Source organism: Bombina bombina, chromosome 1 (genome assembly GCF_027579735.1).
Source record: "Bombina bombina isolate aBomBom1 chromosome 1, aBomBom1.pri, whole genome shotgun sequence".
Lineage (NCBI taxonomy): Eukaryota > Metazoa > Chordata > Amphibia > Anura > Bombinatoridae > Bombina > Bombina bombina.
In genome coordinates, this window is record NC_069499.1 from 491,009,166 (window position 1) to 491,036,748 (window position 27,583).

Below are 27,583 nucleotides of genomic sequence, written 5' to 3' on the forward strand. Positions count from 1 at the left end.
ATTATCAGACAACACCTTATTAAGCAATTCTTTTTTTGGCCTCATATTTCAATGAAAATTGAAATGTAGTTATGCAAACATTTATTTTTATTACAGTTGGAATCGGCTTGAAATGTCTTAGAAGTATTAAGGCTCCTCACTTTTCGCTGCAAATACCTACCCATTCCTGCAGTTATCAATTTACAGCCCAGATAGAAAATATTTGGAAAGAGAGAAAGGAAGGAAACAAGTTCCCAACAATGTCTCAGGGAACAGACTAGACACACTGGCATCCACCAACAGGGGTGATTTGGGTGTGCCTGCATATGTCGTTGCCTTTAATACAAAGAAAGGTATTTATTGTTAAAGGGACAGTCTAGTCAAAATTAAACTTTCATGTTTCAGATAGGGCATGCAATTTTAAACAAATTTCCAATTTACTTTGATCATCAAATTTGCTTTGTTCTCTTGGTATTCTTTGTTGAAAGCTAAACCTAGGTAGGCTTAAATGCTAATTTCTAAGAGCTTGAAGGCTGTCTCTTATCTCAGTGCATTTTGACAGTTTTCACAGATAGATAGCGCTATTTCATGTGTGCCATATAGACAACATTGTGCTCACTCCTGTGAAGCTATTTATGAGTCAGCACTGATTGGCTTAAATGCAAGTCTGCCAAACGAATTGAAATAAGGAGGCTTAGATACAAGGTGATCACAGAGATAAAAAGTATATTAATATAACCGTGTTGGTTATGCAAAACTGGAGAATGGGTAATGAAAGGATTTTGAATACAAAATCTGGAGAATAATTGAGAAGTGAAAAACTATTTTTACACAAACGAAATTGGTCTCCACACAAGTCCTGAAGCTAAATACCAAAATTCTAATGAGATAGTATCTTACCCCGGGCAAGTCTGTCTGTGATCTACAAGGAAGCCTCTGGGAAATGCTGGAGGGGCTGTGGGAAGTACGGTACTTTGATACACACTTGGTGTGTGTTCAGATACATTCACTTTAACACCACAAATTGCACTACTAAACAATCTCCCTAAGAAGTATTGCAAACTGCAAACATATGTGCTGTAAATAGGGATAAACAGAGCAAAAACATAATTTATGCTTACCTGATAAATTTATTTCTCTTGTAGTGTGTTCAGTCCACGGGTCATCCATTACTTATGGGATATATTCTCCTTCCCAACAGGAAGTTGCAAGAGGATCACCCAAGCAGAGCTGCTATATAGCTCCTCCCCTCACATGTCATATCCAGTCATTCGACCGAAACAAGACGAGAAAGGAGAAACTATAAGGTGCAGTGGTGACTGGAGTTATAATTTTAAAATTTAGAACCTGCCTTAAAAAGACAGGGCGGGCCGTGGACTGAACACACTACAAGAGAAATAAATTTATCAGGTAAGCATAAATTATGTTTTCTCTTGTTAAGTGTGTTCAGTCCACGGGTCATCCATTACTTATGGGATACCAATACCAAAGCTAAGTACACGGATGATGGGAGGGACAAGGCAGGAACATTAAACAGAAGGAACCACTGCCTGTAGAACCTTTCTCCCAAAACCAGCCTCCGAAGAAGCGAAAGTGTCAAATTTGTAAAATTTGGAAAAAGTATGAAGTGAAGACCAAGTTGCAGCCTTGCAAATCTGTTCAACAGAGGCCTCATTCTTAAAGGCCCAGGTGGAAGCCACAGCTCTAGTGGAATGAGCTGTAATTCTTTCAGGAGGCTGCTGTCCAGCAGTCTCATAGGCTAAATGTATTATGCTACGAAGCCAAAAAGAGAGAGAGGTAGCCGAAGCCTTTTGACCTCTCCTCTGTCCAGAGTAAACGACAAACAGAGAAGAAGTTTGTCTAAAATCTTTAGTTGCCTGTAAGTAGAACTTCAGAGCACGGACCACGTCTAGATTATGCAAAAGACGTTCCTTCTTTGAAGAAGGATTAGGACATAATGATGGAACAACAATCTCTTGATTGATATTCCTGTTAGAAACAACCTTAGGTAAAAACCCAGGTTTAGTACGCAGTACCACCTTGTCTGAATGAAAGATCAGATAAGGAGAATCACAATGTAAGCCAGATAACTCAGAGACTCTTTGAGCCGAGGAAATAGCCATCAAAAACAAAACTTTCCAAGATAAAAGCTTAATATCAATGGAATGAAGGGGTTCAAACGGAACACCCTGAAGAACTTTAAGAACCAAGTTTAAGCTCCACGGAGGAGCAACAGCTTTAAACATAGGCTTAATTCTAGCCAAAGCCTGACAAAAAGCCTGGACGTCTGGATTCTCTGCCAGACGTTTGTGTAAAAGAATAGACAGAGCTGAAATCTGTCCCTTTAGCGAACTAGCGGATAAACCCTTTTCTAAACCCTCTTGTAGAAAAGCCAATATCCTAGGAATCCTAACCTTACTCCATGAGTAACTCTTGGATTCGCACCAATATAAATATTTACGCCATATCTTATGGTAAATTTTTCTGGTCACAGGTTTCCGAGCCTGTATTAATGTATCAATAACCGAATCCGAAAACCCACGCTTTGATAGAATCAAGCGTTCAATTTCCAGGCAGTCAGCCTCAGAGAAATTAGGTTTGGATGGTTGAAAGGACCCTGAATTAGAAGGTCCTGCCTCAGAGGTAGAGACCATGGTGGACAGGACGACATGTCCACTAGGTCTGCATACCAGGTCCTGCGTGGCCACGCAGGCGCTATCAGAATTACCGATGCCCTCTCCTGTTTGATCCTGGCAATCAGTCGAGGTAGCAACGGAAATGGTGGAAACACATAAGCTATGTTGAAAACCCAAGGGGCTGCTAATGCATCTACCAGCACCGCTCCCGGGTCCCTGGACCTGGATCCGTAACAAGGAAGCTTCGCGTTCTGGCGAGATGCCATGAGATCCAGATCCGGTTTGCCCCAACGACGAATCAGTTGAGCAAATACCTCCGGGTGAAGTTCCCACTCTCCCGGATGAAAAGTCTGGCGACTTAGGAAATCCGCCTCCCAGTTCTCTACGCCTGGGATGTAAATCGCTGACAGGTGGCAAGAGTGAGACTCTGCCCAGCGAATTATCTTCGAGACTTCCAACATCGCTAGGGAACTCCTGGTTCCCCCTTGATGATTGATGTAAGCCACAGTCGTGATATTGTCCGACTGAAATCTGATGAACCTCAGTTTTGATAACTGAGGCCAAGCTAGAAGAGCATTGAATATTGCTCTTAATTCTAGAATGTTTATTGGAAGGAGTTTCTCCTCCTGAGCCCACGATCCCTGAGCCTTCAGGGAATTCCAGACTGCTCCCCAGCCTAGAAGGCTGGCATCCGTTGTTACAATCGTCCAATCTGGTCTGCGAAAGGTCATTCCTTTGGACAGATGAACCGGTGACAACCACCAGAGAAGAGAATCTCTGGTCTCCTGGTCCAGATTTAGCAAAGGGGACAGATCTGAGTAATCCCTGTTCCATTGACTGTGCATGCATAGTTGCAGCGGTCTGAGATGCAGGCGCGCAAATGGCACTATGTCCATTGCCGCGACCATTAAGCCGATTACCTCCATGCACTGAGCTACTGATGGGCTTGGAACGGAATGAAGGACACGGCAAGCATTGAGAATCTTTGATAACCTGGACTCCGTCAGGTAAATCTTCATCTCTACAGAATCTATAAGAGTCCCTAGAAAAGGAACCCTTGTGAGTGGTAACAGAGAACTCTTTTCCACGTTCACTTTCCACCCATGCAACCTCAGAAATGCTAGAACTATCTCTGTATGAGACTTTGCATTCTGAAAACTTGACGCTTGTATCAGAATGTCGTCTAGGTACGGAGCCACCGCTATGCCTCGTGGTCTTAGTACCGCCAGAAGTGAGCCCAGAACCTTCGTAAAAATTCTCGGGGCCGTGGCTAACCCGAAGGGAAGAGCCACAAACTGGTAATGCCTGTCTAGAAAGGCAAACCTTAGGTACCGATAATGATCTTTGTGAATCGGTATGTGAAGGTAAGCATCCTTTAAGTCCACTGTGGTCATATATTGACCCTCTTGGATCATGGGTAGGATGGTTCGAATGGTTTCCATCTTGAACGATGGTACCCTTAGGAATTTGTTTAAGATCTTTAAGTCCAAGATTGGTCTGAAGGTTCCCTCTTTTTTGGGAACCACAAAAGGATTTGAGTAAAATCCTTGTCCCTGTTCCGATCGAGGAACTGAGTGGATTACTCCCATGAATAAGAGGTCTTGTACACATTGTAGAAATGCCTCTCTCTTTACTAGGTTTGTTGATAACCTCGATAGATGGAACCTCCCTTGTGGAGGAGAGGTTTTGAAATCCAGAAGGTATCCCTGAGATATAATCTTCAACGTCCAGGGATCCTGCACATCTCTTGCCCAAGCCTAGGCGAAGAGAGAAAGTCTGCCCCCCACTAAATCCGTCTCCGGATAGTGGGCCCTGTCTTCATGCTGTCTTAGGGGCGGGAGTAGGCTTTCTGGCCTGCTTGCCCTTGTTCCATGACTGGTTGCCTTTCCAACCCTGTCTGTAACGAGCAGTAGTTCCTTCCTGTTTTGGAGCGGAGGAAGTTGATGCTGCTCCTGCCTTGAAGTTACGAAAGGCACGAAAATTAGACTGTTTGGCCTTCGGTTTGGCCCTGTCCTGAGGAAGGGCGTGGCCCTTACCTCCCGTAATGTCAGCAATAATTTCCTTCAAGCCGGGCCCGAATAAGGTCTGCCCTTTGAAAGGAATGTTAAGTAGCTTAGACTTGGAAGTTACATCCGCTGACCAGGATTTAAGCCAGAGCGCTCTGCGCGCCTGTATGGCGAATCCGGAATTTTTAGCCGTAAGTTTGGTTAGATGTACTACGGCATCTGAAACAAACGCATTAGCTTGTTTAAGGGTTCTAACTTTGCTCAAAGCCTCATCCAATGGCGCTGTGCGAATCGCCTCTTCCAGAGACTCAAACCAGAATGCCGCTGCAGCCGTGACAGGCGCAATGCATGCAAGAGGCTGCAATATAAAACCCTGCTGAACAAACATTTTCTTAAGATAACCCTCTAATTTTTTTATCCATTGGATCTGAGAAAGCACAGCTATCCTCCACCGGGATAGTGGTACGCTTGGCTAAAGTAGAAACTGCTCCCTCCACCTTAGGGACCGTCTGCCATAAGTCTTGTGTGGTGGCGTCTATAGGAAACATTTTTCTAAATATCGGGGGAGGGGAAAAAGGCACACCGGGTCTATCCCACTCCTTACTAATAATTTCTGTAAGTCTTTTTGGTATAGGAAAGACGTCAGTACACACCGGTACCGCATAGTATCTATCCAACCTACACATTTTCTCTGGAATTGCCACCGTGTCGCCATCATTCAGAGCCGCTAATACCTCCCCTAGTAACACACGGAGGTTCTCAAGCTTAAATTTAAAATTTGAAATTTCTGAATCCGGTCTCCCCGGATCAGAACCGTCACCGACAGAATGAAGCTCACCGTCTTCATGTTCTGCAAATTGTGACGCAGTATCAGACATGGCTCTCGTGTCATCAGCGCGCTCTGTCCTTAACCCAGAGCTATCGCGCTTGCCCCTTAATTCGGGCATATTATATAATACTTCTTTCATAACATTAGCCATATCATGTAAAGTGATTTGTAAGGGCCTAGATGTACTTGGCGTCTCAATCCTACGCATCTCCCGAGCGGGAGACGCAGGTACTGACACGTGAGGAGAGTTAGGCGGCATAACTTCCCCCTTGTTGTCTGGTGATAGTTTCTCTATCGGTACAGATTGACTTTTATTCAAAGCAATATCAATACAATTGGTACACATTGTTCTATTGGGCTCCACATTGGCTTTTGAACATGATGAACAAACAGTTTCCTCTGAATCAGACATGTTTAAACAGACTTAGCAATGAAACTAGCAAGCTTGGAAATCACTTTCAATAAGTTTTACAAGCAATATAAAAAACGCTGCAGCGCTTCAAAAATACAGATATAATTAAACAATTCTTAACAAGAAGTGTATTATTAGCAGAGGATTGCACCCATTAGCAAAAGGATGATTAACCCCTCAATACCCAAAACGGATATCAATTAAGATTTAACGCTTTTAATCACAGTCAAGCACACTGTCACAGATCTGCTGTGACTGATTACCTCCATCAAAAATGAATTTTGCAGACCCCTGAGCTCTCTAGAGACGTCCTGGATCAAGGAGGAAGAAGCAGGAAGACTGTGCTAGAATTTTAACTGCGCAACAAGGCGCTAAAACAAGGTCCCTCCCACTCCTATTACAACAGTGGGAGCCCTGATATAACGGTTTCCATGCAGAAAATATATGTTAGCCATGTGGAAAAAAATCATGCCCAAAGAGATTTATCACCAAAGTACCTCACAAAAACGAATAACATGCCAGTAAACGTTTTATTAAAAAACAACATTTTCCAATGTCATGCAAAGTTATCACTAAGCCTGCTACCAGTCGCTACCACTGCAGATAAGGCTTAAGTATTATTTCAGTTTTAACAGTATTTTCTCAGTCAAATTCTAGTCCCTAGAAATTAACTCAACTGCGCATACATTTATCAGCCTGATACCAGTATTCCCAGAAAATAATGTACTGCACATACCTCATTTGCGGAGGACCCCGCATGCTATTCCCAGTTTCTGAAGTTACCCCACTCCTCAGAATGTCGAGAGCAGCCAGTGGATCTTAGTTACGCCTGCTAAGATCATAGAAAAAAACGCAGGCAGTTTCTTCTTCCAAATACTGCCTGAGATAGAAAAACAGCATACTCCGGTGCCATTTAAAATAACAAACTTTTGATTGAAGAATAGTTAAGTAAAAACTCCAGCTCCTCTCGCGACCTCCTTCTTTGTTGAGGGTTGCAAGAGAATGACTGGATATGACATGTGAGGGGAGGAGCTATATAGCAGCTCTGCTTGGGTGATCCTCTTGCAACTTCCTGTTGGGAAGGAGAATATATCCCATAAGTAATGGATGACCCGTGGACTGAACACACTTAACAAGAGAAATCTCTGATTTCCAGAAATTGTAAAACCCCATATGTCCCCAGTCCCCTCAATACAAATGTGGGCAGACAGGACCACATAACTGCTGTCTCTAGAGGAGTATGGTTTTAGAAGAAGAGGTCAACTCTCACATTTTTCAAATGTTACATTTTTTTGGGAACAATTATTGACAAGTAATCACCTTACGCCACAAATAGGATCTCATATTTGGAGTAACACATTAATTTGTTTTAGTTGCATCATTTTATTTGTTGTTTCTTCTTTCACTCACTGTTATCGTTTCTTGTTTTAACTGTACCTTTTAACTGTACCTTGTTATTGAGATAATGCTTAAGATGAAGATCACAAGTGTACACGATAAAATGGATGTAACTTTTCTGCTGTAACCTGCTTATGTACGTCACTGTTTACAATTTCTCAAATAAAGTACGAAATAATAATTAAAAAAATAATAATTCTGGAGTAGACTGTATTCAAATCCACCCAGCACAGCATATTAACAATTTGTACAAAGCAGGTGGTTATTCAAGGTATTGAGTTACCACTTTCATGCCTTTACAAAGTCTGAGAAGGAGCATTTAATATATGTTCTTTCTTAAGAAAATAATATGGAACCTTTAAATAAAGGAATGTTTATAAGCATATTTGAGCCACTGTTTGCTTTAAGGTCCTTTATTGAAAAAGTTGCTGTTACTTTAGCAGCCATACTTATTTTAGTTAGACAAATAAAATTAGCCACCGGAACAAAAAGTTAACAGTCAAAATGTGTTTAATCATATTTTAGTGATGCAAAACCTGAAACAGGTGTGGTAACTGCATGAACTCTTGCAGTGGCAGTTCGACATTCCAACATTGTAGGGATGACAGCCAAGTCTCCCTGCATGTAGGAGAATGCTTTATGCAGGACAATAAAATGGTAATAATAGTGTACCTAGGGTAACATAAATAGTCAGAGCTTAAAACCTATTAACTGAATTACTGTAGCATAAAGCCCCAAACAAACAATGGAACAGCATAGAAATACAAATAAATGAATCCAAAGGAACACCCCAACTTCAGCAAACAAAATCCCTATCCTTCATGTCCTCCAAGTTAGAAGGGCCCCAATGAGAATATGTTTACCTGATAAATTCATTACTTTCATGGTGCTGAGAGTCCACAAGCCATTACTCCTAGAATTCAACTCCTAGCCACCAGGAGGAGGCAAAGATTTCCAAAGCTCTAAGAGCACTTAATCCCTCCCATCTCTCTGGTATTCTAGTCTGATGTATAGCTAAGAAGGAGAAGTAGAAAGGTAGTTAAGAACAAAGCAGGGAAAATGAGGTGAAAACTAAAAGATGTGGGCTCTCACCACCAAGAAGGAAATTAATTTATCAGGTGGGAACTAATACCCAAGCTGAGGAGTCCATGTGCAATTTGGGGGGACACTTTTTTTTTTAAGGCAGGCACCTCATTACCAGAAACTGCTGCCTGAAGGACTTTCCTACCAAATACATCAGTGGTAGAATTTACAGAAAATATGTTGCTGTCTTGCAAGGCATGAAAATCCAAGAAGACGAAACTGATCTAGAACAATTAGCAATAATGCATTTTGCAAAACACTATCCCACCTCCAAGTAAATCTTGGTAATCAAGAGATTTAGTCAAAAAGTTAAAGGAACATTGACCATGGGACAAGCAAATTAAAGGGATTGTCTAAAAACTTTTGTAATTTGAAAGTAAAATTCTAATGCTCTTACAATATCTAAATTAATTAAGAGAGCATCAAATAAAATGAAAAGAGACATGAAACCCAATTTTTTCTTTTATGATTTAGAAAGATCATGCAATTTTAAACAACTTTCTAATTTACTTCTATTATCTAATTTCTTTCATTCTCGTGATATCCTTTGCTGAAAATCATATCTAGATAGGCTCAGTAGCTGCTGATTGGTGGCTACACATGATTGGCTCACCCAATTGCTATTAGCTAAATTAGATAATAGAAGTACATTGGAATGTTGTTTAAAATTGTATTCTCTATCTGAATCATGTCCCTTTGAGTTTGAAAAGAGAAACCTGTGAAGCTTGTAAATAACTAATTAATGTTCCAAGAAGAGGAAAATGGTTTAGACACTGGATATACCCTGACTAAAAATGAACAAAGCCTACCTGTAAAGATACTTAATACGAAATTACTTCTAAAATGAATTCTAAAAGAATGCCACCCAGGCTTTCATAGCAGAAAATAAGCAAGTTTACAAATAATTTGAAAAATTGTATTTGCAGCAGGCTTTAAATTGCCTGAAATAAGGATACAGCATCAAAGAAACCTCTTTGCTATAAAAATAGGTATTCAGGGGGCGGAGCCTGCATTAGTCGGAGATGGCCGCACTTGTGTAGAGCTCCATACACAGTGAAAGGGGGACCCACGAGTAGGCGGTAACACCTGCTCGGTTTGGGCAGAAAAAAAGCAGCCTAATGTAGCCCGAGATCCAGAGCACACACTGGCTTCCTTTTGGCTCCCAATACATAAGACTCGCAGCCAAGATCACAACGCGGAACAGCAGAAGCAACCGCAAGACATGCAAGGCCACATCTTGAAGCGACATCACAAAATCGCTGCAATTACGGATCATCGTTTTGCCGGCAATTGGGCCACACGGGAGAGATATCAACAGGCCACTGTACTGACTCCGGTAACAGAAAAGACCCAACGTGTACCGGTAACCACGACCTCATTGCAGTGAGTGCACAGTGTGAATACAAGAGGAGAGATCAGACATAAGTGCAAGCACACGCTTTAATGTGAGACATATGTATGAACTTTAAAACGCATGGGCACTTATATCTTCTAACTAAAAGACTAAGGCCTGAGACTAAGGCCTATGAGGTCAATCTGACTGCAGCAAAGGCTACAACATCAGATGTATTGACTACCTCACTCCTAATAGATAACAAGATAGAAACCCATGTCTTAACCATATAAACAAGCATGCAGTATATGCCATTACAAACTACATCTACAATACAGAAAAAGGTGGACTGAGATTAACATCAATTACCATGTGCAAGCTCATATAATTTTCCAGGAACGGGGTTGACTATATAGAAAAACTACTTTCAGGTACTCTCTAGACCGCCAACGCCATACTTTTGCATTTAAACATGTGACACTGCAGAACTAGCAAGGCTGACAAAAACTCCAAACCGGCGACACCAGCAACAAGCTCTGTAAATAGTTATTTCAAGAGCCTAAATAAGCACAAAGCTGCAAATGCACTAACAGATGAAGATAATAAAGACCCATTAAGAGATGGGCCCTCTCCCACAACAAACCCCAACTCGCCAGTAAACGATAATATCTCAGAGGAAGGCCCTGTCACATTAAAAGCTTTAAATCAGCCAAGTTAAAAAGTCTGTATTCGAGAAGAATGTGCAGACCTCAAAAGAGACATCAACGAATTGGGGGTTCAGAGTTGAGGCGTTAGAAGACGAAAGAGAAGAGTTAGCTAAAGATATGGACGGAATGTCACAAACCATCAACAACCAGCAAACACAAATCACAGAACTTGAAAATAAACTTGATATCGAAAATAGAACAGGTAGAAATAACCTGTGAATAAGAGGGATACCAGAGACCGTAAATGGCTGAACATTACCAGAATATTTGCAGAGGAGGAAGGAGTTTGCAAACCTCACTACACACCTATGCTTCATGTAAATACCTTACAGATGGAGATTCCCAGCATCCCTATTAATAAAAAATAAAAAATGGCAAGTGGCACATCTGTCAAGACCCAGAAGACGCAGACTCTCTGCAAACAACTGAACATACCTCCACTACAAGCTTCAGAAGCAGAGGATCACCCATTCTCCAAGCCACCCAGGCAGCAACCCAAGCCTCAAAGACAGACAGGGCAGAAGCAGCAGCACCTCGGTCTAAAAAGAAGATGCCACCTTCTACTGCAGAATTCACATGAACATTTTCAACCTGTGAAAATAGCTTACAACCTACCTAGTTTACCATCACCCCCCCCCCCCCCAATAAAAAAAATTTGGGTGAGGAAAACCCTACCAAACAGTGAATCTATGTTACATATACAATGGTGGTTATAATGTTTTCAAGACTGTTTGTTTGTTCCTTCCTTATTTATCTTTATTTTTGTTATTTATAAAAGTTTTCAATGTTATGTTGATGATTTTCACTGACTTAAGTTAGGCTCAATTTTACTTAGAATGAGCATGTTTATTATAACAAGTGTCTTGCATAAAGACGGACAAAAGACATAACATAAATAGATAACATGTTTATTTACTCCAAGGTTCTAAAAAGACTATTAAAAAGACTATTTTTCTATTCAAACAGTTATACTTATTATTGACCAACACTGTTCGCGGGTCCCGTTTGTTTGTGTTTACACCCTTTGATTACAGGTTTACTCTTTCTTTTAAATCCCTCTCTTAGATTGAGAGGACCTTTACTAAATTCCCGTTCTAAAACCTTGCCTTCCCATAATCCTTTACCCATCCCTCCCTCCCCCCAAACCAGACAGCAGTCACCCAAATTTCCTAACTATACCTACTAGTATACGACACGCACTGAGTTAGCACACACAACGCACCTACTAGTAACAATGCCTCCCGACAGTCAATTGAATATAGCCACACAAAATGTTAAAGGCTTTCTATCCCCAGAAAAATGATCCATAAATCTTCACGATTTTCACAAACGAAAACTAGACATAGTACTTATACAGGAAACACACTTTACTAAGGCCAAAGTACCTAGTGTCTCAAAACTCTACTATGACCAACATTATTTTAGCTCAGGCCCAAATAAAAAAATGGCCTAGGAATATAGTTTCGGAAAGGATCTACCTTTGAATTACTTCACAAGCACTCAGACCCCGAGGGCAGACTTTTGATTGTGATTGGACTCTACTACGGGAGACTGATTACAATCCTAAATCTTTATGCGCCCAAACGCCCAACATCCTCTTTCTTTCGCGCAGCCATTAACCGCCTAATTGATGCAAAAGGCCCAATCATAGGAGGCGATTTCAATTTGCTCATATACCCACACCTTGACACCTCGACAGGTCGCTCCTACATGAGTAATAGTCAAATTAAAGCGAACTGGGCTGCATTGCGAGTCATCCCCCTGTTTGACACCTGGCAAACTACTCACCCAGAAACTAAAGACTATACCTTCTTCTCACCCACAACACACCTATACACGTCTAGACTATATATTATGTGACCAAACCACTCTATTGTTATTAGTTAGCTCCCAAATAACCCACACAGTTTGATCAGACCACAGCATGGTCCTCAATACCTTCCAATGGTCTTCCAAACCACTAACCCATAATACATGGAAATTGAATGATTATGTCCTTACAGAGGCGTTGAATAGTCACTAACATATCCGAAAAAACACAGAATACTTGACCCACAACAACCCAGATGCAACCTCACCCTTGAACAATTGGGAAGCCTACAAATGTTACATAAGGGGCAAACTTATACAACATACTTGCAGACAATGCAATCTCAGATCAGAGTAATATAACTCTCTCACACAAAGACTTCTTAAGTCAGAGGAAGCTCACAAACGACACCCTAAACTCACAGCAACATTCAACAGAATTATTAGAAGTAAAAGAGGAACTTAATAAATATCTAATAAAAAATGCGCATCTAAGAGCCATTGCAACAAGGGCAAAATACTTTGCTGAGAACAATAAGGCAGGCCGTCTAATGGCTAGATCCTTGAAAAAAACACTACAAATCATTTATTCGGCAGATTGTAGACGTAAATAATAAAACACACTCCCATAGTGCCGAGATAGCAGCCCAATTTGTAGACTACTATGCCTCGTTATATAACCTAGGACAGCCAGATACCACTAACAAAAGAACACAAGTACAACTTTCCAGTCTCACACCAGAACAAAGCGCAGAAAAAGAAACGCCTATATCACTTCAAGAAATACATATGGCTATTAAACTACAACCGTCTGGAAAAGCACCTGGCCCAGATGAATTTACTCCAAATTTCTACCATATCTTCCAACAACTCCTTAGCCCGTAACTGTTAAAGATGTACCATTCCATTGACCAATCATTCAAATTGCCACCATCCCTTTTAGAGGCCACAATATCAGTCATCCTGAAAATAGGTAAGCCTTAAGAACGAGTAACAAAGTACCATCCCATATCCCTACTTAATATAGATTTAAAACTATATGCAAATATAACACCATAAGAGTACTACAAACTATATCCCAGGCAGATAAAAACCACATACCTTTAGCCATACTTTCCACAGATGCAGAGAAAGTTTTTGACAGGGTGGACTGGGAGTTTCTGTGGTCCACTCTGTGAAAATGTGGTGTGCCAGACACTTTTCTCACCCGCATTGAAGCATTATATACAAATCCAACAGCCAAAGTCAGAGCTAATAGAGTATTTTCCCAAAGCTTTCACGTTAAAAATGGAACACGACAAGGATGTCCGTTGTCACTTTTATTCGCTTTAATGGTTGAAACTTTTGCGGCACATATTAGGCAAAACCCCAGAATTCAAGGCATAACCTTTGGTCCGATCCATCAAAAATTACTTCTATATGCAGATGACATATTTACGTTAACATCTCCAAACTTAGCCATACCAGCTCTCCTCAAAAAGTTTGCAACATTTAAAAAAAGTCTCAAATTTTTCTATTAATATGGACAAGTCGACACTCTTACCTATCCATCTTCAAGACCGAGACATATAATATCTCACAAGCCATATAGACTTCCCTTACAAAACCAGAATATACTACCTTGGAGAAAACAACACACATACCAGATTTATTTGACCTCAATTACATTCCCCTAAAAAAGAAACACCGAAATTACTAGACGCCTGGCACAAAAAAAGCCATCTCTCGTGGATGGGCAGAAAGAACGAGGAGGAATAGGAGCTCCCAATTTACTTGATTAATATAGAGCCTCCCATCTCGCTCGAATAGTGGCATGGAACCACTCATTCCCCACAAAACCCTGGACACAACTTGAATTCCAAATATCTGGAAAGAACCTTAACTAAATATGTTGGACCCCACCAAAACAGACCTAAAATTGAATCCACCAATTATTATGAAGACAGCACACTAAAAGTATGGGACAAACTACTACATGTAAATGCGAAAATCTAAAATCCCGTCTCATTCATAACAACCCTGCTTGACAACCCAGCCTTTGGTGTACTCAAGTTCCCGCACACACCTAAAATTAATGACAAACCCTCAAATATCCCGGGACTTATGTTCCTCAGTAACGGACACGTAAGAACACACACCGACATCACTCAAACTATAGGTCCCCCCTTTTCAAAATGGAACCCTTATTTTTAGGTAAGACATGCTACCAACACTAGCCCCCATATATCAGATAAAACCAGGCCACTCACGACATTCGAAACACTCTGTTCCAAATCTGACATTACTAGATCCCATATCTCCTTGGTACATAAAATACTACAACACCCCACTGCTGATAACAAACTGTCCTATATACAAAAATGAGAAAATGAGCTTAACATAGAATTGACTGACTCCCGCTGGGGGAAAATTTTCGAAACAATTAAAAAATTGTCACTTTCCCAAACAATCATATAAATGAATTACAAATTGCTCTCTAGATGGTACCTAACTCCAAATAGACTACACAGTATATACCCACAAACATCTACACTCGGTTGGAGAAAATGTGGAGACATAGGCAATCTATCGCACATATGGTGGACCTGTCCTCTTATCCAACAATATTGGAATGACATCTCCAAAAGCATCAATGACATACTAGAGACAGAGATAGATCTTACAAAAATAACCTATTGATAGATAGGTACACAAAGAAAAAGCTAGCAGCATCTAAGATTGAATTATCTTTAAAATGTGACCTTTATTGGATTATCTTTATTAAAAGACAGCTGTAATACAGGGAAAAGTTGCTAAACAATATTAAAAACACTTTTCTGCCGGGTAGTCAAAGGTTAATATATCATTAAATATATCATTAAATGTTTTTGTTGTATCATTAGCTTGCACACAGGGGTAATGGAGGGAGTGTGAGTTAAAGGTGTATAATTATTCCTCTTAGCTTTAGAATCAATTGTTAGAATTATATAATCTGGTCCAACGTCTCAAATCTATGTAATAGCTAAAGCGGTTTTGGATCTCTGAGCAATTTACCCACAAAAACCTCCCTTGTAACCCTTTACCATTTTTGGACGAACAAAACATATAACATATAATTTAGGCTGGGCACAATCCACGCAGAGAGCTTGTTAAACACACACACACAAGACCCCTGACGCGGTTGCGTTTCACATTACACTTCCTCAGAGGGTAATTACGCTATATTCCAAGTCATATTCCAAGTCATTGTTAACATTGTTACCATGAATGTATACATTGTCACACTGCAAATAACAGAATTTATGTTTACCTGATAAATTACTTTCTCCAACGGTGTGTCCGGTCCACGGCGTCATCCTTACTTGTGGGATATTCTCTTCCCCAACAGGAAATGGCAAAGAGCCCAGCAAAGCTGGTCACATGATCCCTCCTAGGCTCCGCCTACCCCAGTCATTCGACCGACGTTAAGGAGGAATATTTGCATAGGAGAAACCATATGATACCGTGGTGACTGTAGTTAAAGAAAATAAAATATCAGACCTGATTAAAAAACCAGGGCGGGCCGTGGACCAGAGACACCGTTGGAGAAAGTAATTTATCAGGTAAACATAAATTCTGTTTTCTCCAACATAGGTGTGTCCGGTCCACGGCGTCATCCTTACTTGTGGGAACCAATACCAAAGCTTTAGGACACGGATGAAGGGAGGGAGCAAATCAGGTCACCTAAATGGAAGGCACCACGGCTTGCAAAACCTTTCTCCCAAAAATAGCCTCAGAAGAAGCAAAAGTATCAAACTTGTAAAATTTGGTAAAAGTGTGCAGTGAAGACCAAGTCGCTGCCCTACATATCTGATCAACAGAAGCCTCGTTCTTGAAGGCCCATGTGGAAGCCACAGCCCTAGTGGAATGAGCTGTGATTCTTTCAGGAGGCTGCCGTCCGGCAGTCTCGTAAGCCAATCTGATGATGCTTTTAATCAAAAAAGAGAGAGAGGTAGAAGTTGCTTTTTGACCTCTCCTTTTACCAGAATAAACAACAAACAAGGAAGATGTTTGTCTAAAATCCTTTGTAGCATCTAAATAGAATTTTAGAGCGCGAACAACATCCAAATTGTGCAACAAACGTTCCTTCTTCGAAACTGGTTTTGGACACAAAGAAGGCACGACTATCTCCTGGTTAATGTTTTTGTTAGAAACAACTTTTGGAAGAAAACCAGGTTTAGTACGTAAAACCACCTTATCTGCATGGAACACCAGATAAGGAGGAGAACACTGCAGAGCAGATAATTCTGAAACTCTTCTAGCAGAAGAAATTGCAACCAAAAACAAAACTTTCCAAGATAATAACTTAATATCAACGGAATGTAAGGGTTCAAACGGAACCCCCTGAAGAACTGAAAGAACTAAGTTGAGACTCCAAGGAGGAGTCAAAGGTTTGTAAACAGGCTTGATTCTAACCAGAGCCTGAACAAAGGCTTGAACATCTGGCACAGCTGCCAGCTTTTTGTGAAGTAACACAGACAAGGCAGAAATCTGTCCCTTCAAGGAACTTGCAGATAATCCTTTCTCCAATCCTTCTTGAAGAAAGGATAGAATCTTAGGAATTTTTACCTTGTCCCAAGGGAATCCTTTAGATTCACACCAACAGATATATTTTTTTCCATATTTTGTGGTAAATTTTTCTAGTTACAGGCTTTCTGGCCTGAACAAGAGTATCAATAACAGAATCTGAGAACCCTCGTTTTGATAAGATCAAGCGTTCAATCTCCAAGCAGTCAGTTGGAGTGAGACCAGATTCGGATGTTCGAACGGACCTTGAACAAGAAGGTCTCGTCTCAAAGGTAGCTTCCATGGTGGAGCCGATGACATATTCACCAGATCTGCATACCAAGTCCTGCGTGGCCACGCAGGAGCTATCAAGATCACCGATGCCCTCTCCTGATTGATCCTGGCTACCAGCCTGGGGATGAGAGGAAACGGCGGGAATACATAAGCTAGTTTGAAGGTCCAAGGTGCTACTAGTGCATCTACTAGAGCCGCCTTGGGATCCCTGGATCTGGACCCGTAGCAAGGAACCTTGAAGTTCTGCCGAGAGGCCATCAGATCCATGTCTGGAATGCCCCACAGTTGAGTAATTTGGGCAAAGATTTCCGGATGGAGTTCCCACTCCCCCGGATGTAATGTCTGACGACTGGGATGTGGATTGCAGACAGGTGGCAGGAGTGAGTCTCCGCCCATTGAATGATTTTGGTCACTTCTTCCATCGCCAGGGAACTCCTTGTTCCCCCCCTGATGGTTGATGTACGCAACAGTCGTCATGTTGTCTGATTGAAACCGTATGAACTTGGCCTTTGCTAGCTGAGGCCAAGCCTTGAGAGCATTGAATATCGCTCTCAGTTCCAGAATATTTATCGGTAGAAGAGATTCTTCCCGAGACCAAAGACCCTGAGCTTTCAGGGATCCCCAGACCGCGCCCCAGCCCATCAGACTGGCGTCGGTCGTGACAATGACCCACTCTGGTCTGCGGAAGCTCATCCCTTGTGACAGGTTGTCCAGGGACAGCCACCAACGGAGTGAGTCTCTGGTCCTCTGATTTACTTGTATCTTCGGAGACAAGTCTGTATAGTCCCCATTCCACTGACTGAGCATGCACAGTTGTAATGGTCTTAGATGAATGCGCGCAAAAGGAACTATGTCCATTGCCGCTACCATCAAACCTATTACTTCCATGCACTGCGCTATGGAAGGAAGAGGAACGGAATGAAGTGTTTGACAAGAGTTTAGAAGTTTTGTTTTTCTGACCTCTGTCAGAAAAATCCTCATTTCTAAGGAGTCTATTATTGTTCCCAAGAAGGGAACCCTTGTCGACGGAGATAGAGAACTCTTTTCCACGTTCACTTTCCATCCGTGAGATCTGAGAAAGGCCAGGACTATGTCCGTGTGAGCCTTTGCTTGAGGAAGGGACGACGTTTGAATCAGAATGTCGTCCAAGTAAGGTACTACTGCAATGCCCCTTGGTCTTAGCACCGCTAGAAGGGACCCTAGTACCTTTGTGAAAATCCTTGGAGCAGTGGCTAATCCGAAAGGAAGCGCCACGAACTGGTAATGCTTGTCCAGGAATGCGAACCTTAGGAACCGATGATGTTCCTTGTGGATAGGAATATGTAGATACGCATCCTTTAAATCCACCGTGGTCATGAATTGACCTTCCTGGATGGAAGGAAGAATTGTTCGAATGGTTTCCATTTTGAACGATGGAACCTTGAGAAACTTGTTTAAGATCTTGAGATCTAAGATTGGTCTGAACATTCCCTCTTTTTTGGGAACTATGAACAGATTGGAGTAGAACCCCATCCCTTGTTCTCCTAATGGAACAGGATGAATCACTCCCATTTTCAACAGGTCTTCTACACAATGTAAGAATGCCTGTCTCTTTATGTGGTCTGAAGACAATTGAGACCTGTGGAACCTCCCCCTTGGGGGAAGCCCCTTGAATTCCAGAAGATAACCTTGGGAGACTATTTCTAGTGCCCAAGGATCCAGAACATCTCTTGCCCAAGCCTGAGCGAAGAGAGAGAGTCTGCCCCCCACCAGATCCGGTCCCGGATCGGGGGCCAACATTTCATGCTGTCTTGGTAGCAGTGGCAGGTTTCTTGGCCTGCTTTCCCTTGTTCCAGCCTTGCATTGGTCTCCAGGGTGGCTTGGCTTGAGAAGTATTACCCTCTTGCTTAGAGGACGTAGCACTTGGGGCTGGTCCGTTTCTACGAAAGGGACGAAAATTAGGTTTATTTTTGGCCTTGAAAGACCTATCCTGAGGAAGGGCGTGGCCCTTACCCCCAGTGATATCAGAGATAATCTCTTTCAAGTCAGGGCCAAACAGCGTTTTCCCCTTGAAAGGAATGTTAAGGAGTTTGTTCTTGGAAGACGCATCCGCTGACCAAGATTTCAACCAAAGCACTCTACGCGCCACAATAGCAAACCCAGAATTCTTCGCCGCTAACCTAGCCAATTGCAAAGTGGCGTCTAGGGTGAAAGAATTAGCCAATTTGAGAGCACGGATTCTGTCCATAATCTCCTCATAAGGAGGAGAATCACTATCGATCGCCTTTACTAGCTCATCGAACCAGAAACACGCTGCTGTAGTGACAGGGACAATGCATGAAATTGGTTGTAGAAGGTAACCTTGCTGAACAAACATCTTTTTAAGCAAACCTTCTAATTTTTTATCCATAGGATCTTTGAAAGCACAACTATCTTCTATGGGTATAGTGGTGCGTTTGTTTAAAGTAGAAACCGCTCCCTCGACCTTGGGGACAGTCTGCCATAAGTCCTTTCTAGGGTCGACCATAGGAAACAATTTTTTAAATATGGGGGGAGGGACGAAAGGAATACCGGGCCTTTCCCATTCTTTATTTACAATGTCCGCCACCCGCTTGGGTATAGGAAAAGCTTCTGGGAGCCCCGGGACCTCTAGGAACTTGTCCATTTTACATAGTTTCTCTGGGATGATCAAATTCTCACAATCATCCAGAGTGGATAATACCTCCTTAAGCAGAGCGCGGAGATGTTCCAACTTAAATTTAAATGTAATCACATCGGGTTCAGCTTGTTGAGAAATTTTCCCTGAATCTGAAATTTCTCCCTCAGACAAAACCTCCCTGGCCCCCTCAGACTGGTGTAGGGGCATTTCAGAACCATTATCATCAGCGTCCTCATGCTCTTCAGTATCTAAAACAGAGCAGTCGCGCTTACGCTGATAAGTGGGCATTTTGGCTAAAATGTTTTTGATAGAATTATCCATTACAGTGCATAGTAAGGAGTATTGGCGCGCTAGATGTACTAGGGGCCTCCTGAGTGGGCAAGACTCGTGTAGACGAAGGAGGGAATGATGCAGTACCATGCTTACTCCCCTCACTTGAGGAATCATCTTGGGCATCATTTTCAGTGTCACATAAATCACATCTATTTAAATGAGAAGGAACCTTGGCTTCCCCACATTCAGAACACAGTCTATCTGGTAGTTCAGACATGTTAAACAGGCATAAACTTGATAACAAAGTACAAAAAACGTTTTAAAATAAAACCGTTACTGTCACTTTAAATTTTAAACTGAACACACTTTATTACTGCAATTGCGAAAAAGTATGAAGGAATTGTTCAAAATTCACCAAAATTTCACCACAGTGTCTTAAAGCCTTAAAAGTATTGCACACCAAATTTGGAAGCTTTAACCCTTAAAATAACGGAACCGGAGCCGTTTTTAACTTTAACCCCTTTACAGTCCCTGGTATCTGCTTTGCTGAGACCCAACCAAGCCCAAAGGGGAATACGATACCAAATGACGCCTTCAGAAAGTCTTTTCTATGTATCAGAGCTCCTCACACATGCGACTGCATGTCATGCTTCTCAAAAACAAGTGCGCAATACCGGCGCGAAAATGAGGCTCTGCCTATGATTAGGGAAAGCCCCTAGAGAATAAGGTGTCTAAAACAGTGCCTGCCGATATTATTTAACAAAAATACCCAGATTAAATGATTCCTCAAGGCTAAATATGTGTAATATATGAATCGATTTAGCCCAGAAAATGTCTACAGTCTTAATAAGCCCTTGTGAAGCCCTTATTTACTGTCTGAATAAAAATGGCTTACCGGATCCCATAGGGAAAATGACAGCTTCCAGCATTACATCGTCTTGTTAGAATGTGTCATACCTCAAGCAGCAAAAGACTGCTCACTGTTCCCCCAACTGAAGTTAATTCCTCTCAACAGTCCTGTGTGGAACAGCCATGGATTTTAGTAACGGTTGCTAAAATCATTTTCCTCATACAAACAGAAATCTTCATCTCTTTTCTGTTTCAGAGTAAATAGTACATACCAGCACTATTTTAAAATAACAAACTCTTGATTGAATAATAAAAAACTACAGTTAAACACTAAAAAACTCTAAGCCATCTCCGTGGAGATGTTGCCTGTACAACGGCAAAGAGAATGACTGGGGTAGGCGGAGCCTAGGAGGGATCATGTGACCAGCTTTGCTGGGCTCTTTGCCATTTCCTGTTGGGGAAGAGAATATCCCACAAGTAAGGATGACGCCGTGGACCGGACACACCTATGTTGGAGAAATGCCCTTTATGCCAATTGTTATATGCAAAAAAGAAAAACAAATAAAACTATTTAATAAAAAAAATAGGTATTCAATCTCTAATCCATCAAGATGAGAGACTTTGCAATCTTGATAATTGGAGAAAGCATCAAAATCAGATTCACAAACCAAGTTCTGTGGGGCCTAACTGGAGCAAGGCATAGCCGCAAGGGATGTGCATTCGTTTTCGGGCTGTCTGAATGAATGCAACAACGAAATTTAAAGAGAATTAAAAAATACTGATGAAATTTGTTTAATTTAAATTACTTGTAAAAAGTGTAAGAGCGCTAACCTGATCCTCTTCTTGACAGGCCCCAGGCTAACAGGAGGCTTAGCGTGCTCGGCACCCAGGAGCTGCACTAAGTTTAGTGCAGGTACTGGGAGCCTAAAACACGCTATGCCTTCTGTTAGCGCACCCAGGGTTTTGGCAAGAAGTGGATATTTTCACCAGTAGTTTTGAAACATTTACATTTGTTTTAACAAAAGTGAATGTAAATGTTTAATGAAAATTCAAGTTTCATTTCGTTTTAAACTAAAAAATGAATAGTGCAGGGAAGGAATATTCAGGAAAATGAACGTCCTCGAATATTTTTTATGACATTTTCGTTTGTAACTAAAATTTCTTCCCTGCACATCCCTAAGAGCCGCCTCAGCTACAAAGTGCACAAACCCTTAACTACTGGAGCAAAATCTAAAGCAGTCCCTTGTATTGAGTAAACATTTATAAATAAATAAAAAAGGAGAGAGAAATGGCCCAGTTATTAACCGTAACTGCCATGCTAAGTCAGTGCACAAAAATAAACATTACAAATAGACTCCCCCTCACATTGCCAAACAGTTAAATCAATTTTGTGTATATAACAGAGGATATAAGGTTGCATTGAAATGCACCTCCCAGGTGAATTAACCAATTAGTAAATAGCAGCTGTTACCACATAATAAAGTTTCCATAATTACTAGACTAAGTATGAAAAGTCTAAGTAAAAAGGGTGGAATTAGTCTGATATATGTCCCCTGGCTACGTTGTACCTTAGAGTGATGTACCTGCTAATAGCCTGTGGGCTATGTAACTGCATGAAAAGGTCTTCATTTACCTTAGGATGCACCCACTCTACTGCGCTAACCAGCTGCAGAAATGACTGCTTCCAATAGAGAGCCCATCCAGTGCATTAAATGTAACAGCAGAGGATCTGTGTATGGAGTATATCGACAACCCAACAGGAGGAGGCCAAGGGACCAGTCCCTACAATACCTGTAGCTGGCTTGCGACTAACAATACTTCAATCTCCCCTCTGTCCTAAGTAGCAGCTTTCTGAGGGTGAAAATGGGCCTCAAATCGGTCTGAGGACCCCTATCAATGAAGAATCTGGAGCACCTCAATTATTCACCTTCCTCCTGTGGAGGCAAAGTTAAGACAGGTATACCAGAGACGTGGAATGAATGATGTGCTCTTAGAGCTGTGGAAATCTTCGGCTTCTAGTGGCCAGGAGTTGAATCCCAGGAGAAATGACTTGTGGACTTTCACCACCTTATGAAAGAAAAATGAAAGTAATTTTAAACAAATCAAAAGTTTCACATAAGTAGTAATAAAAACATAATTTATGCTTACCAGATAAATGTATTTTCTTCCTGGCAGGGGGAGTCCACAACTTCATTCCTTACTGTTGGGAAAAACAACATCTGACCACCAGGAGGAGGCAAAGACACCCCAGCCAAAGGCTTAAATATCCCTCCCACTTCCCCTATTCCCCAGTCATTCTGCCGAGGGAACAAGGAAAAGTAGGAGAAACACCAGGGTATAAAGGTGCCAAAAGAAATAATATAAAAAGCCTCCCAACAAAAAATAAATTACTGGCGGGGTCATGGACTCTCCTTGCCAGGAAGGAAAGGAATTTATCTGGCAAGCATAAATTATGTTTTCCTTCCATAAGGCAGGGAGAGTCCACAACTTCATTCCTTACTGTTGAGAAAACTATACCCAAGCTCCAGAGCACACTGAATAAATAATGAAAGGGAGCAAAACATTTTTTAGAAAAAGTGTGTAAGGGGGACCAGGTAGCCGCCTTATAAATCTGATGCATAGAGGGTTTTTTCTTAAAAACCCAGGAGGAAGCCACTGTTCTAGTGGAATGAGCAGTTATCCTCTCAGGAGGCTGTCGCCTCGCGGTCTCATAAACTAAGCGGATGACACTCCTCAACCAGAAAGATAGGGAAGTCGTAGTAGCCTTCTGCCCTTTACGCTTCCCCGTATAGATGACAAAGAGGAAGATTGTCTGAATTCCTTAGTAGCCTGAAGATAGAACTTCAACGCACAAACCCCATCTAGATTGTGAAGCAAGTGTTCCTTTGCTGAAGGAGGATTAGGACACAAGGAAGGAACAACAATTTCTTGATTAATGTTACGATCCGACACCACCTTAGGGAGGAACCCTAATTTAGTATGTAAAACCGACTTATCAGCATGAAAAACAAGATAAGGGGAGTCACATTGTAAAGCAGAAATCTCAGAAACTCTGCGCACAGAGGCAATATCCAGCAAAATAAAAAAACTTCCAAGATAATTTAATGTCAACAGTATAGCTAAATCCAACAAATATTTAGAGGACTCTAGGTCAGGAGAACTATGTTTAACCTTTCTCTTACGTTTGCTAGAGCGAGGTAAGGCACTCAGGGCCTCAGACAGCGCTGATTGTAACTGTGTGGTAAAGTCCGCCGGAAAACATAATTTATGTAAGAACTTACCGGATTAATTAATTTATTTCATATTGGCAAGAGTCCATGAGCTAGTGACGTATTGGATATACAATCCTACCAGGAGGGTCAAAGTTTCCCAAACCTCAAAATGCCTATAAATAAACCCCTCACCACACCCACAATTCAGTTTAATGAATAGCCAAGTAGTGGGGTGAAAAAAATAAGAAGTAAAAAAGCATACAAAAAGAGGAACTGGAAATATAATTGTTCTTTTTATACAAAAATCATAACCACCATAAAAAGGGTAGGCCTCATGGACTCTTGCCAATATGAAAGAAATGAATTTATCAGGTAAGTTCTTAACATAAATTATGCTTTCTTTCATGTAATTGGCAAGAGTCCATGAGCTAGTGACGTATGGGATAGAAATAACCAAGATGTGGGAGACCACAAAAGAGTCACTAGAAAGGGAGGGATAAAATAAAAACGTCTATTTCCTCTGAAAAATTAAATCCACAAAAAAAATAAGTCTTTCTTATAAATTTCACATAAATTTCAAGAATTTTTTTTTTACTCATAAGCAGTAGAATCAAAGTGAGACAGCTGCCTGAAGAAATTTTATACCAAAGACTTCTACAGAAGAAGCAAATACATCAAAATGGTAAAATTTAGTAAATGTATGCAAAGAAGACCAAGTTGCTGCTTTGCAAATCTGATCAACCGAAGCTTCATTCTTAAAAGCCCAAGAAGTGGCGACTGATCTAGTAGAATGAGCTGTAATTCTCTGAGGCGAAGACTGTCCCGCCTCCAAATAAGCCTTGTGAATCAAAAGCTTCAACCAAGATGTCAAATAAATGGCAGAGGCTTTCTGGCCTTTCCTAGGACTAGAAAAAACAACAAATAGACTAGAAGTCTTCCTGAAATCTTTAGTAGCTTCGACATAATATTTTAAAGCTCTTACAACATCCAAATAATGTAAAGATCTTTCAAGAGTATTCTTGGATTTAGGACACAAGGAAGGAACAACAATTTCCCTACTAATGTTGTTAGAATTCACAACCTTAAGAAGAAATTTAAACGAAGTCCGCAAAACAGTCTTATCCTGATGGAAAATCAGAAAAGGAGACTCACAAGAGAGAGCAGACAATTCAGAAACTCTTCTAGCTGAAGAGATAGCCAAAAGAAACAACACTTTCCAAGAAAGTAGTTTAATATCCAAAGAATGCATAGGCTCAAAAGGAGGAGCCAGCAAAGCATTTGAAACCAAATTAAGACTCCAAGGAGGAGAGATTGATTTAACAACAGGCTTGATACGAACCAAAGCCTGAACAAAACAGTGAATATCAGGAAGTCTAGCAATCTTTCTATGAAAGAAAACAGAAAGAGCAGAGATTTGTCCCTTCAAGGTACTTGCAGAAAAATCTTTATCCAAACCATCCTGAAGAAACTGTAAAATTCTAGGAATCCTAAAAGAATGCCAAAAGAATTTATGAGAAAAACACCATGAAATATAGATTTTCCAAACCCGATAATAAATCTTCCTTGAAACAGACTTATGAGCCTGTAGCATAGTATTAATCACTGAGTCAGATAAACCTCTACGGCTAAGTATTAAGCAATTTCTATACCTTCAAATTTAGCGATTTGAGATCCTGATAGAAAAACAGCCCTTGAGACAGAAGGTCTGGCTTTAAAGGAAGCGGCCAAGGTTAGCAACTGGACATCCAGACAAGATCCGCATACCAAAACCTGTGAGGCCATGCTGGTGCTATCAGAAACACATGCAATTGTTTCAATATGATCTTGGAGATCACCCTTGGAAGAAGAACTAGAGGCGGAAAAATGTAAGCAGGTTGGTAAAACCAAGGAACTGCCAACGCATCCAAAATCTCCGCCTGAGGATCCCTGGACCTGGAAAGGTACCTGAGAAGCTTCGTGTTTAGATGGGAAGCCATCAGATCTATTTCGGGGAGTCCCCACATCTGTACAATCTGAAAAAATACATCTGGATGGAGAGACCACTCCCCTGGATGTAAAGGCTGACAACTGAGATAATCCGCTTCCCAATTGCCTACACCTGGAATATGTATTGCAGAAATTAGACAGGAGTTGGATTCCGCCAAAGAAAGTATCCGACATACTTCTTTCATTGCTAAAGGACTGTGAATCCCCCCTTGATGATTGACATATGCCACAGTTGTGATATTGTCTGTCTGAAAACGAATGAATAATTCTCTCTTTAATAGCGGCCAAGACTAAAGAGAGCTCTGAAAATAGCACGGAGTTCTAAAATATTGATTGATAACCTCGCCTCTAGAGGATTCCAAACTCCTTGTGCTGTCAGAGCCCCCAGACAGCTCCCCAACCTGTGAGACTTGCATCTGTTGAAATCACAGTCCAGACAGGACCAACAAAAGAGGCCCCTTGAATAATCCGATGATGGTCTAACCATCAGGACAGAGAGAGTTGAATGTTGGGATTTAAGTATATAAACTGTGATATCTGAGTATAATCCCTGCACCATTGATTCAGCATGCAAAGCTGCAGAGGTCTCATATGAAAACAAGCAAAGGGAATCGCGTCCGATGCTGCAGTCATGAGACCTAAAACTTCCATGCACATAGCCACTGAAGGGAATGATCGAGACTGAAGGTTTCGACAGGAAGAAACCAATTTCATTCATCTCTTGTCTGTTAAAGACAGAGTCATGGACACTGAATCTATCTGGAAACCTAAAAAAGGTGACCCTTGTCTGAGGAATCAAATAACTTTTTGGTAAATTGATCCTCCAGCTATGTCTTTGAAGAAACAACACATGTTTGATTCGTGCTAAATGAAAAGATTGAGCCAGTACCAAGATATCGTCTAAATAAGGAAACACCGCAATACCCTGCCCTCTGATTACAGATAGAAGGGCACCAAGAACCTTCAAAAAGATTCTTGGAGATGTTGCTAGGCCAAATGGAAGAGCAACACACTGGTAATGCTTGTCTAGAAAAGAGAATCTCAGAAAGCGATAGTTGTCTGGATGAATCTGAATATGAAGATACGCATCCTGTAAGTCTATTAAGGACATGTAATGACCTTGCTGAACAAAAGGCAGAATAGTCCTTATAGTCACCATATTGAAAATTGGGACTCTTGCAAAATGATTCAAAAACTTCAGATCCAGAACTGATCTGAAAGAATTTTCCTTCTTCGGGACAATGAATAGATTTAAATAAAAACCCAGACCCTTTTCCAGAATTGGAACTGGTACAATTACTCCTGAAAGCTCTAGATCTGAAACACACTTCAGGAAAGCCTGAGCTTTCACAGGATTTGTTAGAACGTGAGAGAAAAAAAAATCTTCTCACAGGAAGTCTTATTCTGAAACCTATTCGATACCCCTGAGAGACAATATTCTGAATCCAATGATTCTGAATGGAACCTGCCCAAACATCTTGAAATAATTTCAATCTGCCCCCATCAGCAGAACTGGATCGAGGGTTGCACCTTCATGCAGTCTTGGGGGCTGGCTTTGGTTTCTTGTAAGGCTTGGATTTATTCCAACTCGAGGATGGCCTCCAATTGGAGCCAA

At 41.2% G+C, this 27,583-nt stretch overlaps 1 protein-coding gene across 1 annotated transcript in view; it reads right to left on the reverse strand.

Annotated features, from left to right (window-relative positions):
* PGAP1 (post-GPI attachment to proteins inositol deacylase 1) overlaps window positions 1-27,583 on the reverse strand; it is a 703,705-nt gene that overhangs the window by 185,129 nt on the left and 490,993 nt on the right. The window lies entirely within an intron of this gene.